Here is a 17,310-nt window from a genome sequence, read left to right as displayed (position 1 = left end):
CATTTTTTCAGGAGTTCCCAATCTTTGTCTTACAAGAGCGGACCCAGACAATGTGTCCACCAACTGTGAATGAGATTCCTTTTTCCCTCATGCCCACCAGAATTGGGTTTCCCTACTCTTTTTGATGCATTCTAATTTCACAGTGTGAAGTGATATTTAATTGTTTTTTGATTTGCATTTTCTTGATGGATAATTGATGAAGAGTACTTTTTCATAGACAGGAACCTACTGGGCATCTTTATGTCTTCTTTAAGAAAGTGACCGTTCAATTATTTTCTGCATTTTTGTATGGAGTTGCTTGAATTTTGTTGTTAAACCATGTCCGTTTATTATAATATTATTATTATCTGTCTTGAGATCATAGTGGAGGGCTGTTGACTCTTTGACTCATGTAATGTGTGGAACATTACATGCCTAAATTCTTATTGATATTACTGTAAATCACAGTCACTGACAATGATGCATATGCATATGTAGTTCAATTCTAACAGAAATAAAAGTATGTTCCTTGCTCCATTGTAAAGGTCATCAATAATCATCCTCAGTAAAGCTTCTTTTGTGTCTTCAAATCCATAAGTCTGACACTAGACACTTATAGAGTCTATAAGTTTATGAGAGTAAAACAAAGGGACTTTAGCTTCCTGTATCATTTTTGTAGATCATTTGCCATAAAGGAACCCTCCCTTTGAGCCCCAGGTATACTGCTGCCCAAATGCTGATTGTGACAATTCCTGGCTCAACTTTAGTAGGAACATTGCTGACAAATAGGACAATGTAGAGACAAAAGTAGTCTAGAAGTACACATTGTCCCTCTAGCAATTGTGAAGATACATGAAGTGCTAGTCTTAACTAGCAAGATGCAATCAAAAGACATGAGCCAGAGAACTCTGTGCCCAGATAAATCTGAGTACAAATTTTTAATGACTGCTATCAAAATGTCAAAGACTTCTTAGCATCCAAATTTGGAGAAAGCCTTCCAGACGTAGAAACTAAAAAATATATAATTTAATATTATTGTGCTATGTTCTCTGACTTTCCACTAGCTATAAAGGAAAGGGAAATCTTCAAAAAGAAAATTGTCTAATCAAGCTGAGAGTGGAATAATTTTACAAAAGAATAATTTGTTAGCTACCTACTATGTATTTGGCATTTTTTTCTGAGTGGTGTGAAAAATTAAAAACAAGATAGTTGATATTTTACTTTCAATGCATTTCTAGCCCACTGGAATGTCATAGCAGACAAAATAGATTATAATACTTTAGAATAATATCTAAATTCTACTCTTTGGTGCCTAAAGAGTACAGCCTACCTGACTTATTTTAATATAACATGCAATAGTCAGTAAGTATGTGGTTTTACCCATTTTTCATCCTAGAAAGGAGAGGTACAGAGAGATCTTTCTCTCTCCAACATTTTCCAAAGACAACAGTTTTAAACAACTAGTGACAGACTTAGATTCAAACCCAGTACCATGGCATCAAAGCTCATTCCTAAACCATGAAAATTTCCTAACACATTTAAAAAAAATTAAACTCAAGTAATTCTTTGGTAAAGGTGGGAGAACTTAGAGGAGCTTTCCTGAGACCCAAATATGAATATAGGTGTTATTCATGAACATATCAAGTACTCAGAGGCTTGTTAACCAGCAATTTGTTCTGCCCTTGAAAGTAACTTGGACATGAACGTCATTCCTGACCCATACGTCCTATAATCTTCTTCTTGTGACTGAGCCAGTGAGCTGATTACAAGAGCCCAAACTCAAAACTGCTGTGGCATTCAAGTTCCTCAACCATTCTGCACATTCCTGAAGCGTTACCATGATAAAGTGTTCATCGATGCACAGATAAGTTAAAGCCAGCAAGGGGGAAGCATAACTTTTAGAACAATGTTTCAAGGTCAAATGTTACCCAACTGTGCAAGACCATGTTCAGTTCTTGGAATATAAAATCGCAAATCCAGTTTCTCAAGGTCTCTGGGATAAAGTTCAAATTGGGTTGTTTAAGAGAGGGTTCTTATCACTTTTATGAGCAGCTTTCTCCAGATTTTAGCCAGTTTATTTGGTAACATTGGGCAAGAGGAATTTTCCAGCAAAGTATCCAGGATCTAAACAGTCACAAGTTTAGAAATGTTCTCTATTCAGGTGCAGCACTCACAGTTTTCTGAAGAAACACTTTTGCAAGGAGTTTTGTGCATACAATTTCATTTTGCTTTTCACCCCACATTCTTTGGAGAATTGCATTGCTTCCTAACCTTCATGATCTCTGACTCACTATAAAGTGAAGAGATCATTGGTTGGTCTTCCTGAAAGAAACTTTGCCCATTGTAAGGGGTGTGGTTAAATACTATTTATGAAACATTTATACATCCACTTTAACAACTGAACTGGAGCCAATCTGAATATAGTTAGTGAGCTGTTACTTATTTGCTAATTCCTTGCCAAGATCCTTATAGTGAAGTAAGTTAATACATTGAGAGATTAGTTTTGGTTTTATCCATGCACTTTTTTATTCAGATCTATTCCAAATATTATGGCCAGGAATGCCAGCCCTTTGTACTGCTAAGCTGAGAGAAATTATTATTTCAAGTAAAATTACTTGAAGGAATCCTTGTCCCCTTCCTGAGTTTTGCAGTCAGAAATCCTGGATCCAGTGAGATCCAGAGATCATGAGGAATGGAGTGAGGGAAGGAAAGTGCTCTTGATGTCAAATTCAGTAGATGCAATAATGTGAAAGTACTGACCTGAAAAGGAAATGTGAGTGTAGGCTTCTGTTGGTGATGTAGATATATGACTTACTTGCTCATCACACTTGATAAGTTGCAGAATTTTTTCAGAAAATAAAAATAAAATATGACTGTATAAGCAATGTTGAAGATTAAATTCTAGGAAATGAATCTAGCACGAGAGGCAAATAGTATCCCAACATACTTGGCACTAAAACTGAAGAATCATCTGTGTTCAAAGACAGTGTGGCATCAACAATAAAGATTACAGTAGTAGCTATGATGCTTTTTCCAAATATTTACGCACCCTTTTAGATTTTTTTATGACCCGAGTCTTGAAACGACTGTAGAAGAACTTCCTGTCAAGCTAGAGAAAGATTTTATTTGATTTAGACATGTGACCATTCTTGTCCACCAGAGTTTCTTCCAACCATAACAATAAATCTAATTTCAATATTCTCCTTGTTTTATTTCATGTTCCTTCCCTTTTCAACCACATCTATACCCCATCACCTCCCCAGTACAGATTTCTTGTATAGCAATATTTTGTTTGGTAATATAGAAGGAATTTTTTATTCCAATACAAAAGAATACTCACCCACAATCTACTCAATATGAAAACCAGAAAGATTTATCTTCACTTAAATATGCAACTAAAATGGCAAATAATTTGCCAACCCATTACCTTCTGAAGAATATCCTGGAAAATTTGAGCTGAAATTAAGTGAAACTTTTGCCAAAAGGAACATTTGAATTTTGCTTTATTGAGTTATTAAGCTAATATTTTTTCTATTTTTAAAGTTTCTGCTGTGATGAGTTTGAGTCAAAGCAATCTTCCAATTGTTTTACCATTAGCTTGAACAAAGGAAAATGAAAAGCATGACAAGGCATAAAATTGGCCTTAGCAATGTCTAAACTTGGTTCAAGCCGTGACCATTATCCTCAGTGCACTTACAGTCTGACAAAACAGCCATAAAATCAGGTTATAGTTTTTAATTTACAATCCATGATTTATTTATGTTTAACTTCACCAACAGTCTGCAATCCCAGTGTCTTCAGTTAGGAAAAGCAAGCAGGAAATCAAGACCCAAAAGACATTAGTTGTGGCATGTAGTCATCTCATTTATCTTCCTGTACATTACCAGAGAGCAAGCTGTGTGATTCTTATTACATAAACTACATGTTAGAAATCTTGAAAACAGAATATATCATATAATCAAATTAATTAAATATGCCTTGCTTCAATTTTGCTGCTATGTGTTTAGATTCTGGACAAATAGAATCTAGATTTATATTTTATTTCACTTTATTTTGGGTTTAGTGGGCCACATCCAGCAGTGCTCAGGGATTACCCCTAGTTTTGTGCTCAGGAATCACTCTTGAATTGTGTTCTGGATACCATATGTGGTGTCAGTGGGAGTGAACCTGGATAGCCTTATCACAATAGTACTCTCCAATTCCAGATCTATAATTTAAAGTTCAAGATTTCAAAAATCTAACAGAGAAATAGAGAAAAAGGAACATATATTAAAGTTTAGAATTCAAATTTTGTAGTAAATAGGACCAAAATTTGAATATATGCATGACCTTAGGTTATTCTCCATAATTACTTGAACTACAATTTTCTTGCTTGAAAAATAAAAATAATGGGGGCCTGTGCAGTGGCACTACAGGTAAGGGTGTCTGCCTTGCAAGCGCTAGCCAAGGAAGGACCTTGGTTCGATCCCCCGGCATCCCATATGATCCCCCAAGCCAGGGGCAATTTCTGAGCGCTTAGCCAGGAGTAACCCCTGAGCATCAAATGGGTGTGGCCCCCCAAAACAAAAAAAATATTAAAAATAAAAATAATAATAGCATTTGCTTCACAGGTTTTTGATGATAAATACACAAGTAATATTTTATAAGTATCTAGGAAAGTACGACAAGTGCCAAGCCCTGGTTAAGAGTTTGTCATTGGCTCTACTCTTTTTGTGTGTGAGCAATAATGATAATAAATGAATGGTTTTTTGCTAATTGTCCAAATTAGCCAGTTACTTTAAAGAAAGGATATTTACTTTCTACATTCTAATGGTGTGGAATTTTTGTCATTTTATGAACCGTGATCCAAACTACTTTGGCATATTATTCTAAACTCATTTAATTAATAAAGATGATATTTATACAATTATAGATGTTATTTATTCATCTTTCTCTACCCTTTTTTACTTATCTACCAATGTATAACAAATATCCTGATTCTTGGTGATTAAAACAACAGTATTCATCTATTTGTCTTTGATGTTCTTTCTGGGTCAGGAGTGCAAGCCTGGTTCAATCAGAAAACCATGGATCAAGGTTTTTCAGGAGGCACTGGTGGAGGTCACCCTGGGCTGCAGTCAACCAAAGGAAATGGATGGACTATTTTCAATGTGGCTCATGTACATAGTTGACAAGTTGGTGTTGGCAGATCAAGTCCTCTCCATGGGGGCCTCTCCACAGGGCTGCCTGAGTGTTTTCACATAATGCCAGCTGGTTTCCACAGACATGCAAAGTCTCTTATGACCTAAGCTCAAAAAGAACATATACCATCATTTCTGCCATAATTTATTATTCACACAGGGCAATCCTGATTCAGTATAGAAGGGTATTTTTGAACAGATGTTTGTGTCCCTTTTAAATTCTTATATGGATTAAAATGGCCAAAGGTAATAGAATCTGAGAACTGGCCTGTCGATTTCAGCTGTCCAAGGGCAGGGAGTGGGAGAAAAAAAGTAGAGGGGGACCCTGAGACAATGGTGGAGGGACGTGAGCATTCTATTGAAGGTATAGTATAGGAACATTGTACACATAAAATCACAGACAACGTTATAGAACACAATACCGCTCAAACTTTTAAAAAGTTAATCTATGAAATAAAATCCCACTGTGATAGCATTAGAAGGCAGGAGCTTTGAGAGGTGATTAGGTTTGGGGACTGAGTCCAAAGACACCCACATATTGCCCTTACCAAAGAGAACTTTGAGAGCTTTGTCCCCCCCACCCTGCCTTGCAAAGGCATAGGTAAAAGAGATATTCATTATTAATTACAAAGAGCAACTCCACATCAGTGTGTTAGCATCTTGGTCTTGGTCTTCTTTAAGGGTCGACCAATAAGGGAGATGTGAATCATTAAAGATCTCCATGGGAAGAAAGCTATCTCTATAACAGCCGATTCTCTGACTCTATCTCTCTCTTTTCTCTTGCTCTTTCCCTTATACAGTCACATGCACATGGATACACACACAGACAAACAACACTAAACACATTCACATTCATACAAAGACCCCCCAAGGAACATTTAAATACACCTTTCATGAAGCATTAGCTCAGCATAGGTCAAGGATCTTGTTGTCTATAGTATATGGAGTACTAGCCACAGATGCGGATCTCAGATTTTGTATTTCAAATGAATATCCCAATATAAGCACTAAAAAACTAAAAAAGACATAGAAATTTTCTCAGATTTATCAAAAAAATTTACAGGAATATATAGTAATAGCTAATGTTACCCCATCCCCCATTCTTCCTGTGTAACCTTAACTGCTAATAAGACCTGCCCATTTCTGGGAGGGGTCGTTGAGAGGTAACAAAAGGTTTACCTCAGGGGCAGGAAGAGGATTTAGGGGGGATTGTGAGGAGAGATTGATTGAGAGAGATGCAGCAAGAGAGAGCTGGCAAGATGAAGGTTAGAAGAAACATGTTAAGATACAAGGCTATAGGAATAGGCTGCTTAAATGGTTAGCCTAGTGGTTAGGGGCCTTGAATAAAGAAAGTTTCATGTTTTTTGAAACTTGTCTGTGGATTAATTTCCTCACTGCTATCCTGAACCTACAGACCTCCAGCTGGAGGGGTTGCAGGACCTCGTGGTCTGGGGCTGAGGAGAAAGGCCTCTCCCATCCCATCACCATCTATCACCATCCAAGGCTGTTATTCAACAGCTAACACTCATATTTATAAGGTTTAAAAAATGAGATACAAGGAAATACTTAATGATTACTAGAAAGCTGAGAAAATAGCTGGAGTCATGTGCTAATACTTAAATTCTTCCTGAAAACAACTTTGATCTTTAATGACTTTTTCCATTTTTCAAGGTTGTTTGTTCCTACACTTCTACTTCTCTCTGTCTCTATCTTTCTCTGTCTCTCTTTCTCTTCCACTCCTACTTCCTGATACCTCCAGGTTTGATTTGCTTTACTATTTGTAGCATTGTTTTTATCTTTAGTTAGGTAATTCATATATTAATTTTATATAATTATAGATAACAACACCACCATTTCAAAAGTCAATAGCTTGGCACTGATCTGACCCTCAGAGGGGACCCAATCACAAGTGAGAATGCATCCCCTAGGTCACAGCCCCTCAATAGCAGATGCCTGGCACCCCCGAGGGCTGCCACCCAATCTAGCCACAAGTGGCATGAGGCCACTCTCACACATTTCTTCTATACAATGGACCCAGCACAAAACACAGAGAACATCACCACACTGAAAAGGTCAAAATGGGGAAAACAATGCAGAATACCACCATGCTTAGTGAATAAAGATGGTAGGTTCAGAAGACATAACTAGTACCAAGCCACCAATATAGCCTCTCTGACAAGGACATTAGAGAGGAAATGTGGAGGATGCTCAAATTCAAGGAAACCATTGAACTAAAAGAATAAACAGTCAATAAGACTGAAGAGTATATAGAAGTAAAAATAAGAAAACTTCAAAAAGAAATAACAAGAATGAACAAATTGATGGGTGAAATGAAAAACTAATGGATGTCCTCACCATTAGAGTAATAACAGTTGAGGACAGAATCAGTGACCTGGAAGATGAGCTGCATAACTTCATACAACAGAAAAAGATGTAAAAGAGGCTTAAAATAAATGAACAAAGATGAAAAAACTTCTTAAAATAAGTGAACAATAGACATTTGAGATAAACTCAATGGAACAACATAAGAATTATTGGGGTCCCAGAGAGGCAGAGGACAAAAACCCCAAAGAAGAAGCAACAGTCAAAGACATTATTAATGAGAAGTTTCCAGACCTGAGGTAGTGTATGCAACCACATCCAGGATGCCCAAAGAGTACCAGCTAAAAGCAACCCAAAAGAACTCCAAGGCACAGCCTAGTCACAATGATACAAACTACAAATAGAGATAGAATACTAAAATTATCAAGACCAAAGGGGGAAATTACATATGAAGAAGGATCCTTTAGATTCCCAGACAGCTTATTACAAACCACACTCCAGGCTCTAAGGCAATAGTGGGATTTAGTTTAAAAATAAATCAACAAAATTGATGCCCATGCCACAAATTCTTCTGCCCAGACAGACTGTCATGCAGGTTTGAAGGAAGAATATAATGCTTTCACAGAAAAATAACAGCTATGGAACTTTAGTAACTCAAAACCAACATTAAAAGAACTGAAGGGTTCTACTTTAAGGCAAGACAGGTCACTACAAACAAACAAAACTTTAACAAAAAAAAATGGCACAAAATCTCATGAAAATCATTTGTCTTAATCTCAATAGACTATATGTACAGTTAAGAGACAAATGGCAAAATGCATAAGAAAATTGAATCCATCAATTTTTGCTTGAAAGAAACACATTTAAATATTCAGAGTAAACACAGATTCAAAACAAAGGTTGTAAGGACAATCCCTCAAGCAAACGACTTCCTTAAAAAGGCTGAGGTGACTATACTAATATTAGATGGCATAGACTTTAGGCTTTAAAATTTTATGAGACAGAGATGGGCTTTACTTAATAGTTTAGGGATGTGTACATCAGGAATAAATCACATTCCTAAATATAAATGCACCCAACATGGGGAAAATAGTTAAAACAGCTTCTAATAAACTTGAAGAAAGATATGAATAACAATACAATAATAGTGGGAGACTTCTGAATCTCCCTGTCATCACTTGATAGATCAAGCAGACTAAAAATTAAAAAGGATATATTAGCTTTGAAGGAAGAAATGGAAGAGAGTGGATTAGAAAGTTTATAAAGGGCTTTCCATGCCCAGAAAGCTAGATACATCTTCTTCTCAATGCATATGAGACATATTCCAAGATAGATCACATGCTGGCATAAAACATATCTCAAGAAGCTAGAAATTAGATTAATGATTTTTTCAGATCAAGATGCACTAAAAATAGAAGAGAATTACAGACACAGAGAAAAAACTTTAACCCCTGGAAATTTAAACAGCTCACTAGTGAATAACCAGGAGTAAGAGATCAAAATAAAAAGAGGAATAATCATATTCCTGGAAACAAATGTGAATAAAGACATAAATTACCAGAATTTGTGAGACAGAGTAAAAATGGTATTAAGAGGAAAATTTATATATATATATAAACATATATATTTTTTCAAGAATTCATCAGGATAGAAGAAATGGCCTAAATAAATAATTTAATGTCACAGCTTAGAAATTGTAAAAAGATCAGCAAAATGAATAAAAAAATGGCAAACAGAAGTAAATAATAAAAATGAGACCAAAATTAATTATCTAAATAATCAAAAAACAATCCAAAAGATCAATGAAAGTGTGAGTTGGTTCTTTGAAAAGTAAACAAGGTTGAAAAATTATTAGCAAGACTCACAAAGGAAGAGGAATTAACTAAACCATATCAGAAATGAAAAGGGAATATCACTACAGATATTACAGATTTTCAGTGGGTAATCTGAGATCAATTTTAGAATCTTTATGCCACAAAAAATAGAACCTATTAGACTCTTACAACTTCCCAAGGTTTAACCAAGCTAATTGGTAATATCTGAACAAACTTATCACTATTGAGGAAACTGAAATGGTGTTTAAAATGATTCACAAAACAAAAATCTAGGCCTAGATGGATTCACTAGTGAATTCTTTCAAACCTTTAAAGTGAACCTACTGCCAAATCTTTTCAAGTTGTTCCAGGAAATTGGAGAAACAGAAACACCCCATAATAGTCTCTATGAAGCTAAAATTACTTTGATATGCTGTTAACACCAAATGTTTTGGTGATATTAACATCAACAAAAGCAGAAGGAAACACATTAAAAAGAAAAATATAGACTGATATCCTTGATTAACATAGATGTAAAGATTCTCAACAAAATACTAGCAAATACAATCCAACAATTCACCATGACCACATTGGATTTATTCCACAAATTAAATGATGGTTTGACATATGCAAGTCAATCAAAACAATACACCATATCAAAAAAAGAAAAAAAAAAACAAAAAAATCATATTATCATATTAATAGATGCAGAGAAATCATTTGACAAGGCCCAACATTCATTCACGTTAAAAACTCTCAGTAAGATGGAAGGAATTTTTCTCAGAATATTCAAGACCAGGGACTGGAGCAGTGGTGAGGAGCAGTAAGGCATCTGCCTTGCCTGCACTAGCCTAGGACAGACTGCGGTTCTATCCCCTGGCATCCCAAATGGTTCCCCAAGCCAGGAGCAATTTCTGCGTGCATAGCCAGGAATAACTCCTGAGTGTCACTGGGTGTAGCTCACCCCCTAAAAAAATATTCAAAACCATTTACCACAACCCTTGGCTAACACTAAACTCAATAGCCTTTTCTAAGGAAAGTCTTCCATGAGACAAATTTGCCCCATCTCACCACTCTTATTCAATAAAGTACTGGAAGTACTTGCCATAGGAATTAGGCAAGAAAAAGGATATCAAGGGCATACAGATAGAAAAGAAAGAAGTGAGTTTTCTCTATTTTCAGATGACATGATATTATATCTAGAATATTCTAAAGACTACCAAAAAACATCTAGAAACAATAGATTTGTATAGTAAAATGACAGACTGCAAAATTAATATGCAAAAATACATGGCTTTTCTTTATATAAATAATAAAATAGAAGAAAGAGACATTTAAAAAGCAATTCATGGGGCAGGAGTAATAGCACAGCAGTAGGGCATTTGCAGCTGACCTAGGACAGGCCTCTGTTCGATCCCTGGCATCCCATATGATCCCCCAAAGCCGGGAACGATTTCTGAGCACATAGCCAGGAGTAACCCCTGAGTGTCACTGGGTGTGGCCCCAAAACCAAAACCCCCCAAAAGCAGCAATCCATTTCATAATTGTGCCTCATAATACCAAGTACTTCAGAGTCAACTTAATGAAAGAGGTGAAAGACCTGTACAAAGAAAACTACAAAACATGACTTCAAGAAAGAAAAGAAGACACAAGTAAATGGAGACATATACAATGCTCATGGATTAAGATCAAATCATTTAAATGGCAATAAGATCTAAAACAGTATGCAGATTAATACAATCTTTATAAGAATACCCCGAACATTCTTCAAAGTGGATCAAACTCTTGAAATTTATTTTCAACAATAAACACCAACAATTAACCAAAGAAATCCTTGGGAAAATAAAGATGTGGGGGGGATCACTTTCCCCAACTTTAAATTGGTACTATAATGCAGTAGTCATTAAAACAGAATTGTATTTGGAATAAAGACAGGTGCTCTGATCAATGGAATATACTTAAATATTCTGAGACTGACTCCCTGGTATATGATCAATTAATCTTTGATAAAGGATCAAGAAATACAAATTGGAGCAAGGAAAGCCTCTTTAACAAATAAATAGTTTGGTTTTTTGGGGGGGTCACACCTGGCGGTGCTCAGGAGTTACTCCTGGCTGTCTGCTCAGAAATAGCTCCTGGCAGGCACGGGGGACCATCTGGGGCACTGGGATTCGAACCAACCACCTTTGGTCCTGAATCGGCTGCTTGCAAGGCAAACGCCACTGTGCTATCTCTCCAGGCCCCAACAAATAAATAAATTATTAGACTCTTATAACTTCATCGGGAAAAGTGGTCAAGTATATACAAAAAAGTGAACTCAGATCTCTCTTTAATCTCCTGCACGAAGTTCAAATCAAAATGGATTAAAGACTCTGATATCATACCTGAAACTATAAGGTACATAGAGGGAAAAAATAGAAAGAAAACTCCATGACTTGAAGCTAAAGTCATCTTTAAGAATGAAACACCACTCGGCAAAGATAAATAAATGGGGCTACATTTAACTGAGAAGCTTTTGCACCTCAAAGGAAACAATGACTAGATATAAAGACTACCCCCTGAAATGGGAGAAACTATTCACTCAATATACATTAGATAAGGAGTTAATATCGAAAATATACAAGGATCTGTTAGATCTTAACAAGAAAAATGTCTAACCCCATCTAAAAAAAGGGGGAAAAGAAATAAACAGAAATTTTCTCGGATTAAAATAAATACAGATGACCAAAAAGCACATGGAAAAGTGCCCATATCACTAATTATCTTGGAGATGCAAATAAAAACAAAGAGATATCATCTCACACCACAAAAACTGGCATACATCTCACACACACACACACACACACACACACACACACACACAAGCAACCAGTGCTGGTGTGGACATAGGAAGAGAGGGATTCTCAACCACTGTTGATGTGATTGTATAATGGTTCATTCTTTTAGGAAAACAATATGGATATTTCTCAAACAACTAGCAGTTGAGCTTCTATTTTATCAACAATACAACTCTAAGGGAACCCTAGGAACATAGGGACCTCAAAACACATATAGTAATGCCCTTTACATTCCTACTTTCCTGAACTGAGAAATGGCTAAAGAAACTACACAATGGAATACTCTGCAGCTGTTAGTAAAAGTGAAGTCATGAAATTTGCGTGTACAGGAATGGACATGAAAATTATTATGCTGAGTAAAATAAGTCAGAAGAAGAGGGACAGGGGCCAAAGCGATTGTACAGTGGCCTACCTGGGACAGACCTGGGTTCAATCCTTAGCATCCCATATGGTCCCCCAAGCCTGCCAGGAGCAATTTCTGAGCACAGAGCCAGGTATGACCCCCCAAAAAGAAGAGGGGACAGGTATAGAAAAATCTCATGCATTTGTGGAATATGAGAAAAATAATGGATAGTATGCTAATAATATCCCGATGCATTAGAATTGAAATATCAGGATGACCAGTCCATTGGCAGAATCTGGCTTGCAACAAAGCCAGATTGCAGTTAAGGTATAAATTTGTCCATTAATCACAATCATATGTGTAATCAAGATGTTTAAATAAAGAAAAAAAGTGTCAATGTATACTATGTGTAGTGAGGCAAAATTATTGCATGACATTTTTTACAGCAACATGTTCTATAATCATTGTAATTGTAGTATGTACACTTGACTGTGCCATAATAAAATGTACCTTGTCCTATTGTTAAAAAAAAAGAACTTGTCCTCATAACATTTGACTATAGATATGGTTTTTCTCCTTGTCATGAAATAAAAACTACATGTATGTTCTGAAAAAAAAAAGATTTTCTAAAAAAAAATAAATAAATATAAAAATAAAATGAAAAAAAAGAAATTGTCCATTGTGACAATGATAGTTGGAACTGATCACTCTGGACAAAAACAGGGTGCTAAAAGGGAATGAAGTGGTATACATAGTACCCTTTCATTAGCATAGGAAAGAGGAAGAGAGAGAGAGAAGTGAAATGTGTGCCAAGAGATAGGCAAGGGTGAGGGTGGGAGGGATATTGGGGGACATGGTAATGGGAAATTGCACTTGTGAACGGAGTTGTACATTATTTGACTGAAAAGCACTGTGAACAATTTTGGAACCATGGTTCTTAAATAAAAATATAAAATTTAAAAAATAAAAATAATAAAACAAAAATTATTGCTTACACATAGCCATTTATTATCACTTAATGTTTTTTGCAGATCATGAATGAATTATAGTGTGACTTGATTGGGTAATACTAAATTGTAGACACACATAAGGTTGCACTCTGATGTTGATTGAAGATACAAGTCATGAAAAACATGGGCCAGGGGGACTCAGTGATTTGACTGGCAAGTTAAATTTCCAGGTGGCTTCAACATAGTATTACTTGAGTGTCCACATATGGTGACTGCTTACTCCAGACAGAGTGGTCTGAGGTAGACTAATAAATGTTGCAGTGTATCTTATATCTACCTCAAAAAATCTTACAAGATTATTTTCACCATATTTTGCTCATCACATAGGAAAGCCCTCATCCACTTGAAAGGAAACTTATCAAAGCATAAATAATGATGATCTTAGAATGTTTCTCCCAAAGAGAACATTTAGTAAGTCTTTCCCTAAAGTACATTATAACTATATACGTTTAGGCTTTGTGACCTATTAACAAATTAAATTTCTATATGACCTTATATAAAATTTTTATCTGGGAAAGAACTTTTGTTTATAACCATGTGAAAACACTTTGAAAGAAGGAAGACTAAAGTGTTTTCTATCACAAAGTAAACTCACCGCTCAGCCAACAGTTACACATCTGACATCAGCTTGGAAGTCATTAGATTTGAGTCTATTAACCCTCATGGATTAAAAAATAAAATTTCCCAAACCCTTGAAAGTCTCATTTAAGAGATTGAATAATTGTGTTTTGCCCAAAATTCAAATGCCTATTTCTCAATGTATTGATACTCAAATTTGGGGCTTTTTGGGGAGTATTAGGAACTTCAGGGTGGAATACTTTTGAGTGACATTAATGTGTTTATTAAAGAGACTCAGAAAATTATCACTCTGGAAAAGAACTGGGTGCTGAAAGGAGATAACGTGATATGCATGATATTTCTTCAGCATCTAAAGGGAAAAATCAAAAAGAGAGAGAGAATGAGTGAGAGGGAAGAAAAATGTCTATCCCAGACACAGGCAATGGGGAGGGAAACTGAGAACATAAGTGTCAGGAAATGTGCTCTGATGTAGGGTGCTTTTCATTGGACAACTGAAACTCAATCATGAGTGACTTTGTTCCTAAAAGAAAAACATGTATTATGAACAACCTTGTAGCCACAGTGTTTAAAAAGAAATTAAATTAAAAATAAAGATAAAGAAATTTCAGAAGCTGACTTGTCACATTTACCATGTGAAGATATAGTGAAATGAAGATCTGCTGTGACCAAGGAAGTGTGTCCTCACCAGACACCAAATATGCTGACACCTTGATCTTGAACTTGTCAATTTCTTGTGTGAAAAAATTTATATAATATATGTCTTCTAGCATTTGATTTTTACAGCAGTACAAAAAAGACTAAGATGAGGGTGAATTTATATTAATCAAGTTCCCAAAGACTAATGAGTTATGTGTTGAATATGCCCTACCACAGATAGAAAGCAAACTATTAGTCATGTGATTATTTTTAAGACAAACACAAAATATATACTGAAGCATCTATTTTATTACCTTGGGCCACAATCTAGGACATAGTCACCATATTGTATAAAAATTAATTACTTATTAAAAGTGAAATTAAGAGAAAGGATTAGTTGGACTGGCAGCTATCAAGCTCTTGGAACTATAATTTTGTCTTCACTTATGACCAATAGACTTGCTACATTGGCAAGCAGTACAATCTCAGATCAGATTGCTGGGATAAAGATTACTTGCAAAGATCCAAGGCTGCCAGGGCTGCAGGGCTGCATACTGTAGAGGCCCAAGGCTGCCAGGGCCCAGTGCTGCAAGGCTCACAGGGGTCTGTGAGGTCCAGCTACTGGATTGGACCTCACTCCCAGTCAAATGCCAACAAGTAGCCACTACCTGCCGGGGACTGAGAGAGAGAGAAGAGAGATATAAAAACCAAGCATACATTTTTTTATTTGTTAATATATATTTTATATATAAAATCTTTATTTAAGCACCATGATTACAAGCATGATTGCACTTGGGTCTCAGTCATAAACAGAAACCCCCCTTCAACCAGTGCAACATTATCACCTTCAATTCCCCCCTCCCTCCTTCCTGACCCCTGCCTATATTCAAGACAGCATTTTACTTTTCTCACTCATTAAGATAGTCATAATAGTTGTTAGTGTAGTATTTCCCTAACTGCACTCACTACTCTTTGAGGTGAGATTCATATTGTAAGCTGGTCCTTCCCACCCTCACCTCTATTGTCTCTGGACATTATTCCAATAATGTCCTTAATTTTTTTAAAAACCCATAGATGAGTGATACTATTCTGTGTCTATGTCTCTCCCTCCAACTTATTTCACTCAACATAATAGATTCTATGTACATCCAAGTATACAAAAATTTCATGATTTCATCTCTCCTGGTGGCTGTATAATATTTCATTGTGTATATGTACCTTAGTTTCTGTAGCCATTCATCTGTTGAAGGGCATCTTGGTTGTTTCCAGAGTCTGGCTATTGTAAATAGTGCTGCAATGAATATAGGTGTGAGGCAGGCATATTTGAATTGTATTTTCCTCCTGAAGTCTGAGGCCTGCCACCACTGCCCAGCGGTTTTAGAGAAGAAGGTGAGATAGATAAAAATTCACCAGCCAGAGTTTCCCGGGGAAGGTCCTGATATGAAAAAGAAAGAAAAAGTAATAGATATAAGGCAGGCAGCATCTCTCTGATACTTTATATCTGGCCCCCCACTGACCAGCAGGCGCTGTTCTGGTCACTATCTTGGGCCCCCTACGCTGCAACTGCCCAAGCTTTTACTTTTATACCCAGCATGAGATTGGGTGTATCAAGGGGCATGTCCAAGGGGTGAGTCCATGTTCAACTGTTCTGCAGTGATGTTATCCAAGGGCATGTCCAAGTCCAGCTGCCATACATCAACAACTACTAGTGTTGGCATTTGTCCTTCAATTTTTCTATATTCCCATGGCTGACCAATTTCCATGACCCTAAAGTCTAAGTCTTTCTTAACATACTACGGGGAATTTTGTTGTCATTCAGTCAGTTGAAGACAGATTCACATTGCCTGAAAAGAGTGACACATTACAAAAAATGATAGTACATAAATGATAATGAATTTAGTAAGAGGTGAGATGAAAAATAATGGAAATTCCAAAACTATTATGGTAATGGCTAGGTCTCCTGATGTTACTATTTTAAGAATTATAGTTCTTTCAGGCCAGAGAGAAAGCTCAAAGAGAAATTGCTTATGTTTTGAACATAGAAGGCCTAGCTTCAATTTCCTAATGAAACATATTGTCCTCTAAGATCTGTAAGTAGCTATCTCCAACAATGAGCTGAGTAGTCCCTGAGCAGTGCTAGAGTTAACCTTCCCTTTACAACACCACACACACACACACACACACACACACACACACACACACACACACACACACACACACACACCACAGCCATTAATTTTAATTTGCATGTTTCTTTTTTTTATAACATTTTTTATTTAAACACCTTGGTTACAAACATGATTGTGGTTGGGTTTCAGTCATATAAGATGACACCCCCCCCTCACCAATAACCCAAATATTCCTCCTCCCCTCCCTGCCCCCACCTGTAATCTAGACGGGCTTTTCTATTTCCCTCATATATTCTCATTTTTAGAATAGTTCACAATGTAGTTATTTCTCTAACTAAACTCATCATTCTTTGTGGTGAGGTTCATGAGGTCGGGTATAACGTCCAGCCCTCTCCTCTTTTGTCTCTGAAAATTGTTGAGACATGTGTTTCATTTTTCTTAAAACCCATAGATGAGTGAGAACATTCTATGTCTTTGTCTT

This window comes from Suncus etruscus, chromosome 15 (genome assembly GCF_024139225.1).
Source record: "Suncus etruscus isolate mSunEtr1 chromosome 15, mSunEtr1.pri.cur, whole genome shotgun sequence".
NCBI classification, from domain to species: Eukaryota; Metazoa; Chordata; class Mammalia; order Eulipotyphla; family Soricidae; genus Suncus; species Suncus etruscus.
The sequence above is the reverse complement of the archived record's forward strand: the minus strand, read 5'-3'. Positions refer to the sequence as shown.